The sequence below is a fragment of the Triturus cristatus genome, chromosome 3_2 (assembly GCF_964204655.1).
Source record: "Triturus cristatus chromosome 3_2, aTriCri1.1, whole genome shotgun sequence".
Lineage (NCBI taxonomy): Eukaryota > Metazoa > Chordata > Amphibia > Caudata > Salamandridae > Triturus > Triturus cristatus.
Window position 1 is genome coordinate 435,627,278 of NC_140584.1, and position 8,947 is coordinate 435,636,224.

Sequence of the window (8,947 nt, forward strand, 5' to 3'; positions counted from 1 at the left end):
TTTTGGGAGGTTAATGCAGCGATAAAACTACAAGGATAGGGATATCCTTGTTGCTAGCCCATGGTGGACTTAACCATGTAATCCACCTCCCATTAGATTACATGGCTAAGTCTGAAAATTAGCAGACATAAAAAAGCAGCGTTAACCGTGCTTTTTTGTCTCTAACAGGGTTAGCGTGAAGCTTGATAATAGGAGAAATGTTGCTTAGCGACATTTCTCCTTTTATTTTGCTCTGGAACCCCTACTTTGCATCTCATTAGAGATGCAAAAAGAAGCGTAGTGAAAAAGGGTGCTAACATGCGATTTTGCATGTTAGCACCCTGTTGTTGATAGGGCGATATTTTTATCTCCGCTTCTTTGGCTTTTAAAGCCAAAAAAGCGGAGATAAAGCCCTTGTTAATATGCCCCTATAGCTCAAGCCAAGAAAAGTCTTACCTTGTATTGTGAGATCCTTAGGTGTGGTATTTAGGCATACCACTCCCAGTGCTCAATGTAATCTGAAAGTAATCAAAAAGTATTCTAAAAGTAACTACTGTGTAATTCAAGCTGCGTTTTAAAGTCATACTAGCCTGAAACTGTAACAACTGCAAATCCATTCCAAATTGCATTTCTGTTTAAAGGTGTACAATTTAAAGTTTATTTTACCTACCTGTACTTGGTTCTAGAAAGTACAAGTATACTTTTTTTTTTTACTTACTCAATTGGTCTGGATCCTGTCTCTGAGTGTGTTCCATCAATCTTGATTGAGTGAATACAATATGCGGTATTAAAATATCTTGAATACTGATCGTGGGCTGGGCATGATGACAGCAGATCACAGATGGAGGTTCAGATGTAATAAATATAAATGTGACAGAGACTTCTAGCTGCAGATTCATTACCTTTGAATTTCCCAGACATCAGGAATCTGCAGCTAGATAAAGTCTCTACCAGATAATGCGTTACTGAAGGTAAGTAACTTGTTCATGAAGCAGCTTTTCTTTAGGGCATGCGCAACCCTCATTGATAGAATTGAGAAAAAGTGTATAAAAATAATTGTGCAATGTATGGAAATGCATCATTATATGCTCCATCGTAATGTCAGCAGCGTCTCTGGTCCTTTGAAACAGCAAATGTTGATCACTATTTTGCTTGCTAAATTACCCTTTTTGCTATTACTGTATGTTAGAATTTGAGGTCTATGAAGTGTTTTTAATTGTACAACTGGAGCATGGAATGTGCGGAACATGTCTGTGCTAAATGAGCAGGAGGCCCGTGGGCTGGCATCCAGACATTGACCCCAGGAGTCAGAGGTAAGGGAGGTTTAGGGTGGGGCAGGGCCCAGCCCTGGACCTGCTGATTAGACTAGATAGCACAAATACTCTAAACCAATTTTAGGTAAAGTCCAACTGTGTTTCGATATGCTGTCTGCTTGCTTGCATGCACATATCATATTTATGTTGTCTGTCAAATTTTGAAAGAGCACAGATAAAAGTGGTCTGGGTAGGAGACAACAGGATAATAGACTGGGTGGGTGAGTGGGATTGGGGGAGTCCAGAGATGTAGAGAATGTGTGAATTAATATCCATGGTTAAGAGGAAGTATACTCTAGAAATAGTGCAGAAGTGGGGAAGATAAGTAGGAGCACCCACGCTGGAAGCACAGAATCTTGAAGGATGAATGTTTGCAAGAAAGAGGCCCCCTGGTCCCAGCCACACTGGCACCTGTGCGAGCCCCTACATGGGCATGTCGAAAGCCAAAAAGAAAACACAAAGGGATCTTTACTTATCTTACTGTATCCTCCACGAAAACAGTTCTAGAAAATACTGAGAGAACCCTCAACCGGTTCCTTCCCATTCCTTCCACAGGATGAGCTGTGGGTTCAAGGCACAGAGGCCCCTTCCTACTCCTCCACTTGTGCTTGGGATAAGGAATTAGTATGGGGCCGAAAAATCTAAAGCCGGCAAGACTGTATCGAAAGGGTCTTCTTCCCACACTAGGTACAACCAGTATGATAAAGCCACATGCAAGTAGCGAGTGTGGGTCACCAGCAAGAATGGGGAACAATCCATTCTTGAATATGGTACCTTTGATATGGCAACGTTATGAAATCTGCAGAAGAAATTGAAAGATCCTAAAAACAAAGTAGTCGCTGAACAGTGGCCGCCCTGTTGCAGCATGAGAAGGCCCACAAACAAAAATATTGAAACCAAGTCAGGGTGCTGAAAATACTCAGGGTAAACTAGAGAACCAAATAAGCAACGTTGGTGGCAAACTGCTTTGCCTCCTTGCTATTTATTCCCCCAGATCACTAAACCGCCAGAAAAGGAGAAAGAAAGGGCCCAAGGGAGGGACATGTATTGGATATGTGCCCATTCAGGCCGGAGAGGGTCGGGGCATACTTGGATGCACCTGGAAATGGAGCAGCGCATGCAGTAGTGCTGTGTGGTGACTAGGTACACGGAGGTGAAGTCCGAACACTGTGAAATGACTCACTGATAGCAAATCACCTGGTCGAGGGCTGTGAGTGACTAAATAAGATGCTGATTCCATTGTTGCGGTCTGATCATTCCCTGTGGGATGCAGGGACCTCCGATAGTGCAGGCCTAGTTTTACAAGAGAATGCTTAAGATGTACTGCTGATCGATATGTTCCTTCTCTCCATTCTAGTGAAGCTGATAATGAGGGCCCTTTGCTCCTGATACCTTTCTACCCTTGAATTAAACAGGCAGAAAGATTACTTGGAAAACAATTGCTGCTCTGACTTTCCGTTCCACCCCACAGCCGCGAGGCAAATGGTCTTTCCCAATTGTGATGAGGAATCCATTGTGACATATTCTGGGGACATCGGAAGGTCAGTTACTAGGGAGCCGTCGCACTGAAGACCCTGACATGGTCACGAGGCAACCTCTGCTGGAGCCAGAGACCAACAAGACGGAGTCCATGGCTGAATTACAGGGACTCCCTCAATGGAAGAGAGAGGGTTAGGCTGCCTGCCACAAAGAGAGAATGTGAGTCAATGAAGCAATAACGCTCAAAACAGACTTGAAGCCCTATTTGATAATCCACCTTAAACCTAATTTTCGAAACATCTTCACACCTATACCCACCCTAAATTGTTCTAGGCAAATCCTCCCTTCTTACACCACTTCATGAGGCCTTCTGTCCCCCATGCAGGAAGACAACACAAGCTGTACGACAGACAATGGGTATAGGAATATGCGCACTAATGTACAAGATGTGACAGAAAATTGTAACTTTATAATCCAGAATCCCGGTGCTAGCCTATCCTTGTAGAATCAGATACCATTATTGCTTAGAAACAAATGTAAGTATACATGTGTTAAGAAAAAATGATATAACGTTTGTGTTAAAAAAAATGAGGCCTTCTATACCCGATATCTGCAAAACCGCTTATTTTTCTTCCAATCCTTCCCTAATCTGTTCTTTTCCAAAACCTGCCTTACTACAAATCTGTTTACCTTGTTCCAATGTATACCTCCCCAACTCTCATACCTTACTCTCTTCAATCACCATACCTTACTCTCATTACCTTCGATCCCCTCAACTTGTCACACATTGTGCCCATATCATATTTCAATCCCTCCCTCAAACCCAGTCTATTTAATTCTACTCCCCTACATTACGCCTATCACCCCTATTACGTATCCCATTTATAGAGGATGTAGCCTCACGGCTAGAGCGGTCGACCTCGTAGCTGGGGCACCGGGTTCGAGTCTCGGCAACGACCCTTGACATCCTGTGATTCTGGGCAAATCACTTAATCTCCACGTGTCTAACAAAAATGAATGTGTTCATCTGAGCAAAACTGGTGCTCATGTAAAGCACTCTCATACCTGATATCTTCGGGTCTAGTAGTTCACGCTATATAAAACTCTAAAAAAACCAAAAACCTTCTGACACCACCCACTTCAATTTGTCTCCCGTTTTTCACACTCCATCCTCCATTATTTGCCAAACTTCCACACCCAAATTTCTTACTTCAAAACAATTCACTTGTCTCAAACCTTAATTTACCCAAACCTCACTTGAGCCCAATTTTCCAACAATTCCACTTCTCCATTATCATTAAGGGTCATATTATCTTAAAAATTATCGCCGGTTTAGTGGCAGAAAACTGCCGATAAAGAGGCGACAATGGGCTTGATAATATGCCCCTGAGAATTCCAATAGAAGTCCATGTTCTGGTGTGAACCTGGGCTTCTATGGGAATTCTCCGGGGCATATTATCAAGCTCATTATCGCCGCTTTAGCTGCAGTTTTCTGCCGCTAAACCGGCGATAATTTTAACACTGTCCTTGATAATATGCCCCTAAAAGTCTGGGTTGCATCGTATTGCGCATAAACACTGTTTGAGCCTAATCTCGAATTCAGAGTAGTGTGAAATTGCTGCACTTTCGATTGTCAGGCATAACAGATTGTAATGGGGGAAAAGTGCAGATTTTGGTTGTGGCAAACCCGCATTTGCAGGTCATTTCCTATTCCGACCTCATTTACTCTGAATGCGGAAGTGAAAAATCATTCGGGCAAAACGCTGTTAATTGAGTTACTCTGGATAGGTTTTTACTACGCCGTAATTCTGTGGCATTTGTAACGACGCCATTGATTTCCCCAAAATTCTTTGGTAAACCCTAATCACCCAAATGTTGGTTTTACATGAACGTGTCTACAAACAATTTTGACTTATGAATGATGTCACGTCTGGAGCTCAAACAGTAAATTTACCCACTAATATAAGTAGGGAGTTTGGCTGACTTTAGAGATTAAATAAAAATTAATAAATTTGCATGGAGATATTTAAGTAGGGTCAAGATTAAGCCAATCCATATTATGGAGTTTATCTCTCTACAAATTATGTTTTTGGAGTTTTTGTTTCAATGCGGAACCATCATTTGAGAAGAAGGCTGGAAAAGCTACTTGGGGAGGATGAAGGGTTGTCTGGTAAATTTGAGGGTGTTCTTTATCCCTGGAGCCTCGACTGAAGAGGGTAACATTATTTTTCTTCTCCCAGGTTCGAGCCTCTCAATGCCTTGGCCTCTGGTATTGCAGTGACCACCAAAGATGGAGTGTTTTCTGCTAGGTATGATAATTAGCCTTTTGTAACAGAATCGTAGTTGATGCACCAGGTCTTAAAGATGATACAGGGCCACTACAAATAAGAATGGTTCCCAAGGATATCAACTACAAACACAGCAATATTTTTCTAATAGTTCAAAAGAAATTGAACCAATCATCATTGGGCCAATGAAAGTGGTTTATAATAATAGTAGCTCCACACTATATTCAGGCCGTCTCCATCTTCTTTTTGATAAGTTGGTTGAAAGATAGGTTGCTGTTTTAGTGTATGAGTAAATGTTCGTTGAAAACAAAAAAATATATAAAAACATTTAGAAAATGGGAAATTATTTAATTTATAAATGTAACTAATTATTACATTAGGATATAGTAACTTTCTTGAATAATAACTCTATAATTAATTAAATTTATATTTGACACTTTCAGTCCTATTTACTAGGAAGAGGTGGAGCGCAGCGTTTGCCACCTTGGCTTACCGCCGCGCTCCACCACTTTCAAAACGCTGGGCTGCACCGTTTTCAAGGATACGGTGCAGCCCTGCAGTTACCCCTGCACTGGTGCTACTTTTTGCTGCCTAGTGCCAACGCAGACACCCTTGCACCATAGTGCAAGGGTGCCTGCATTGTAGGGAAAGACTGTTTATGTGCAGGAAGGTGTTCCTTCCTGCACACAAAGGTTTCCCTTCCTGCACAGAAACAATCTGAAATGGCATTTTGAAACTTCTATGTGTGCTGCTTAATGCAGCACACACAGAAGTTGCAATATGTCAATTTTTTAATTGATTGTTTATGTGCATTAAGGGTCACCTGTCTGCACATAAACAATCAGTGGTCTTTTGCTGTTTCTATGTGTGCTGCACAACGCACCACACATAGAAACAACAAATACGAGGAGAAATGAAACATTTCTCCTCGTTGCGCCTGTTTAAGACCAGGTTTTCCCTGGTCTTAATTTTGGTGCTGCCCCATATTTACGCTGCCCTTGTAAATATGGGGCAGTATCAAAACGAATGGGTGTTGCGATGGAACGCCCATCACAACACCCATTGCCCGCCCCTTTCACGCTAAGTATAGCATGAAAGGGGACCTTATTTACAAGACAGCATTAAGACACATTAAGTGGCTTAAAGATGCCTTTTAACTAAGGCAAAGCCGATATTGCCACAGGAACGTCACTAAAAGTGAAGTTTCTGTGGCGATATGGGCTTGTAAATATGCCCCATAGATTATTGAGTGCTTAAAGACAGGTGAAAAATGACAAAATACTTTGGGGATTATTCAGTGCTTGGTGGATGTGGGACACCTTCAAATAATTTATGGATTACTGTCAAGCCTAGTTAGAGTTTAATCCTGGATATGCTCTCTTAATAGTGCACAAAGAACATTCATCATTTTTTGGTTGATCTCCCCCATCCACCAAACTCTTAATAATTCCTTTTAACATTTTTCTAATTTCGCATGGAAGCCAACTGAGCTAATCCTTTGCTTAAAATGGTGGGGAATGTATGTCTGTCCATACAGTTGGTTTTATTTGACCTCATCTTATCCAGTTTAAAATGGGGAGTGACCGGTCCATTGGGGCTGAGGGGCCACGCCCCTCCTCTCTTCGCCCCCTCATGAATAGTGTCTGTCAGGCTGCACAAAGGTCGCCTAACAGACACTGTTCATTTTCAGTTCAAGCTGCCAGGAGCCAGACATGCGCATTTAGCGTAGGCTCCTGGCTGCCTGAGCTGAACTTTTCTGGGCTGAGGAAGTCACAGCTCCTGTGGGCCTGACATCCTCAACTTAGCAGAGGTCCCAGAGGCCCGCCCCTCAGTGAAGAGGGGTAGTGTCACTAATTGCCTCACATCTGGACGCTTCAATTTTAAGTGCCGAAGCGACCAGGGTCGAGTGTCAATCAGTGACACTTCATCACAGAGTACGGTGGGGTCAGCAGTCTCACTGACCCCATACTACTCTGTTGGGACTGCTGCCTTCCCTCATTGGCTGACTTTAATGAAGGAAGGCAGCAGTCCCAGGCCTTCTGGAATGTCCCAGGGACAGAGCTGGCTGCAGGTAAGAGTTTGTTTTAGTTTTAAACTGTTTGGTGCATGCATGCGTGTATGTATGTATGAATGTTTGGTGAAGAGTGTTGTGAATGAATGTGTTTGTGTGTGCGTGCATGTGAGTGAATACAATGCTTAAATTGTTCTGTGTATGTGTGCGTGAGAGGGTGTCCCATCCGCCCCCTCCATCCAAAACGTACCTCAAAAAGAAGATTTAAGCACACCATGAAACACAGACTAGACAATCTGTTCCCCATAACTTCCATAGTAATCTCTTGTGTGAAGAATCCAATCAACTGCTGACATTTATTTTTCTTCTCTCCCCTGCAGAAACAATGGAGCTTGTGCTTCCATCTTGTAAAACATGAATATATTCATCTCATGGACTACCTTATGGTTTACCCTTATCTTGACAGACTTCTGGACAAAGGTGTAAATGTCCATTTTACGTAACACCGCATGTGCAGCTTTTGATGCCTCTTTCGTGGGGACACCTGCTCCAGAGGTTTTCATATGTATCCATGAGTGTGCTACTTGCGACTTATCTACAACAACAAGAATGAAGCTGAAGTGTTGGAGAACAGTTCAGAAAATGAAGTCTAAGGATCATAGGAATCCTCACTAATGTGAGGAGCGATGAGCTGAGATGAGGGGTCTTGTGCAGTTTCTTAAAGAGCAGCTAGAATTTGGTGAGTGAGCATTGCAAGCGGAAATTATGTAAGCCGTTAGGCTCTAAACAGGAAGTTCTCAAAAGCAGCAAAAGAGGGAGGTACAGTCCATCAAAGCATCAAGTCCCTAGAAGGAAGAGCATAGTGCTGGTGCAACAGCCAAGAAAGAAGCAACTGATCCACAATGGAAAATCAGAACGTCTGAACAGTATAGAACAATCAAAGTACATATTTCCAGAACTTGATTAACTGAAATCAACTTAGCCTGAACAGACTAGGGCGCAAACTAGAACTGTAGTCTCTCCCCCAAGATAACACATACCCATTCCAAATGTACTGCCTTAGAAGTTGAACCATCTTACCCAAAATCTCTTCTATTAGATCATCCTTTGCTATTCTATGTGGTTTGGTTTTAACCGTTACAATGTAAAATTCCACCCTAATAACAGATTACACCCTCATAATGTTTGCCGCCACCGCACATCATTGTTTTTCAGACATTCATCCCCTTCATGCCTCATACCTTTGCACTCGTTTTAAATTTGGTTCCTTGTTTGACTTACTTACACCCACAATTGTTCTACTTTATACCTCTCAACTTTACGCCACTCCACTCTACGCCATTCCACTCAACACCACTCCACTCAATTGCAATCTACTGCACTCTTCACCACTCCACTCCACACAACGCCACTCTGTACCACTCTACTCTACACAACACTACTCTGTACCACTCTACTCTAACCCACTCCACACCACTCCTCTACCCCATTCCACTCTTCTCAACGCCCCTCTACGCCACTCCATTCTACACCACGCCACTCTACACCACTCTATTCCACTCTACTCTACTCCACTTCACTGTATGCCACATCTATGCAATTCTTCTCTACTTCACCCTACTTTATGCCATTCTACTCTACAGCACTCCACTCCACTCTATGCCATTCTACTGCACACCATTCCAATTAACTCTACACAAGTCTATGCCACTCTACTCTACACCTCTCCGCTCAACGCTACTCCACTGTAGTCTACACCACTCCACTTTAACCACTCCACTCTACGCCACTCCACTCCATTCATTCAACTCCACTCCAATCCATGCCACTATACTATACCACTTCACTCTACGCCCACTCTACTCTATGCCACACCA

The 8,947-nt window shown here is 42.7% G+C and overlaps 1 long non-coding RNA gene across 1 annotated transcript; it reads left to right on the plus strand.

Annotated features, from left to right (window-relative positions):
* Positions 1-3,251: 3,251 nt before the first annotated feature.
* Positions 3,252-8,186, plus strand: LOC146857495 (uncharacterized). The gene is made up of 3 exons (XR_014979583.1): positions 3,252-3,307; positions 5,012-5,080; positions 7,451-8,186. It is a non-coding gene; the product is annotated as an uncharacterized LOC146857495 (long non-coding RNA).
* Positions 8,187-8,947: the final 761 nt, after the last annotated feature.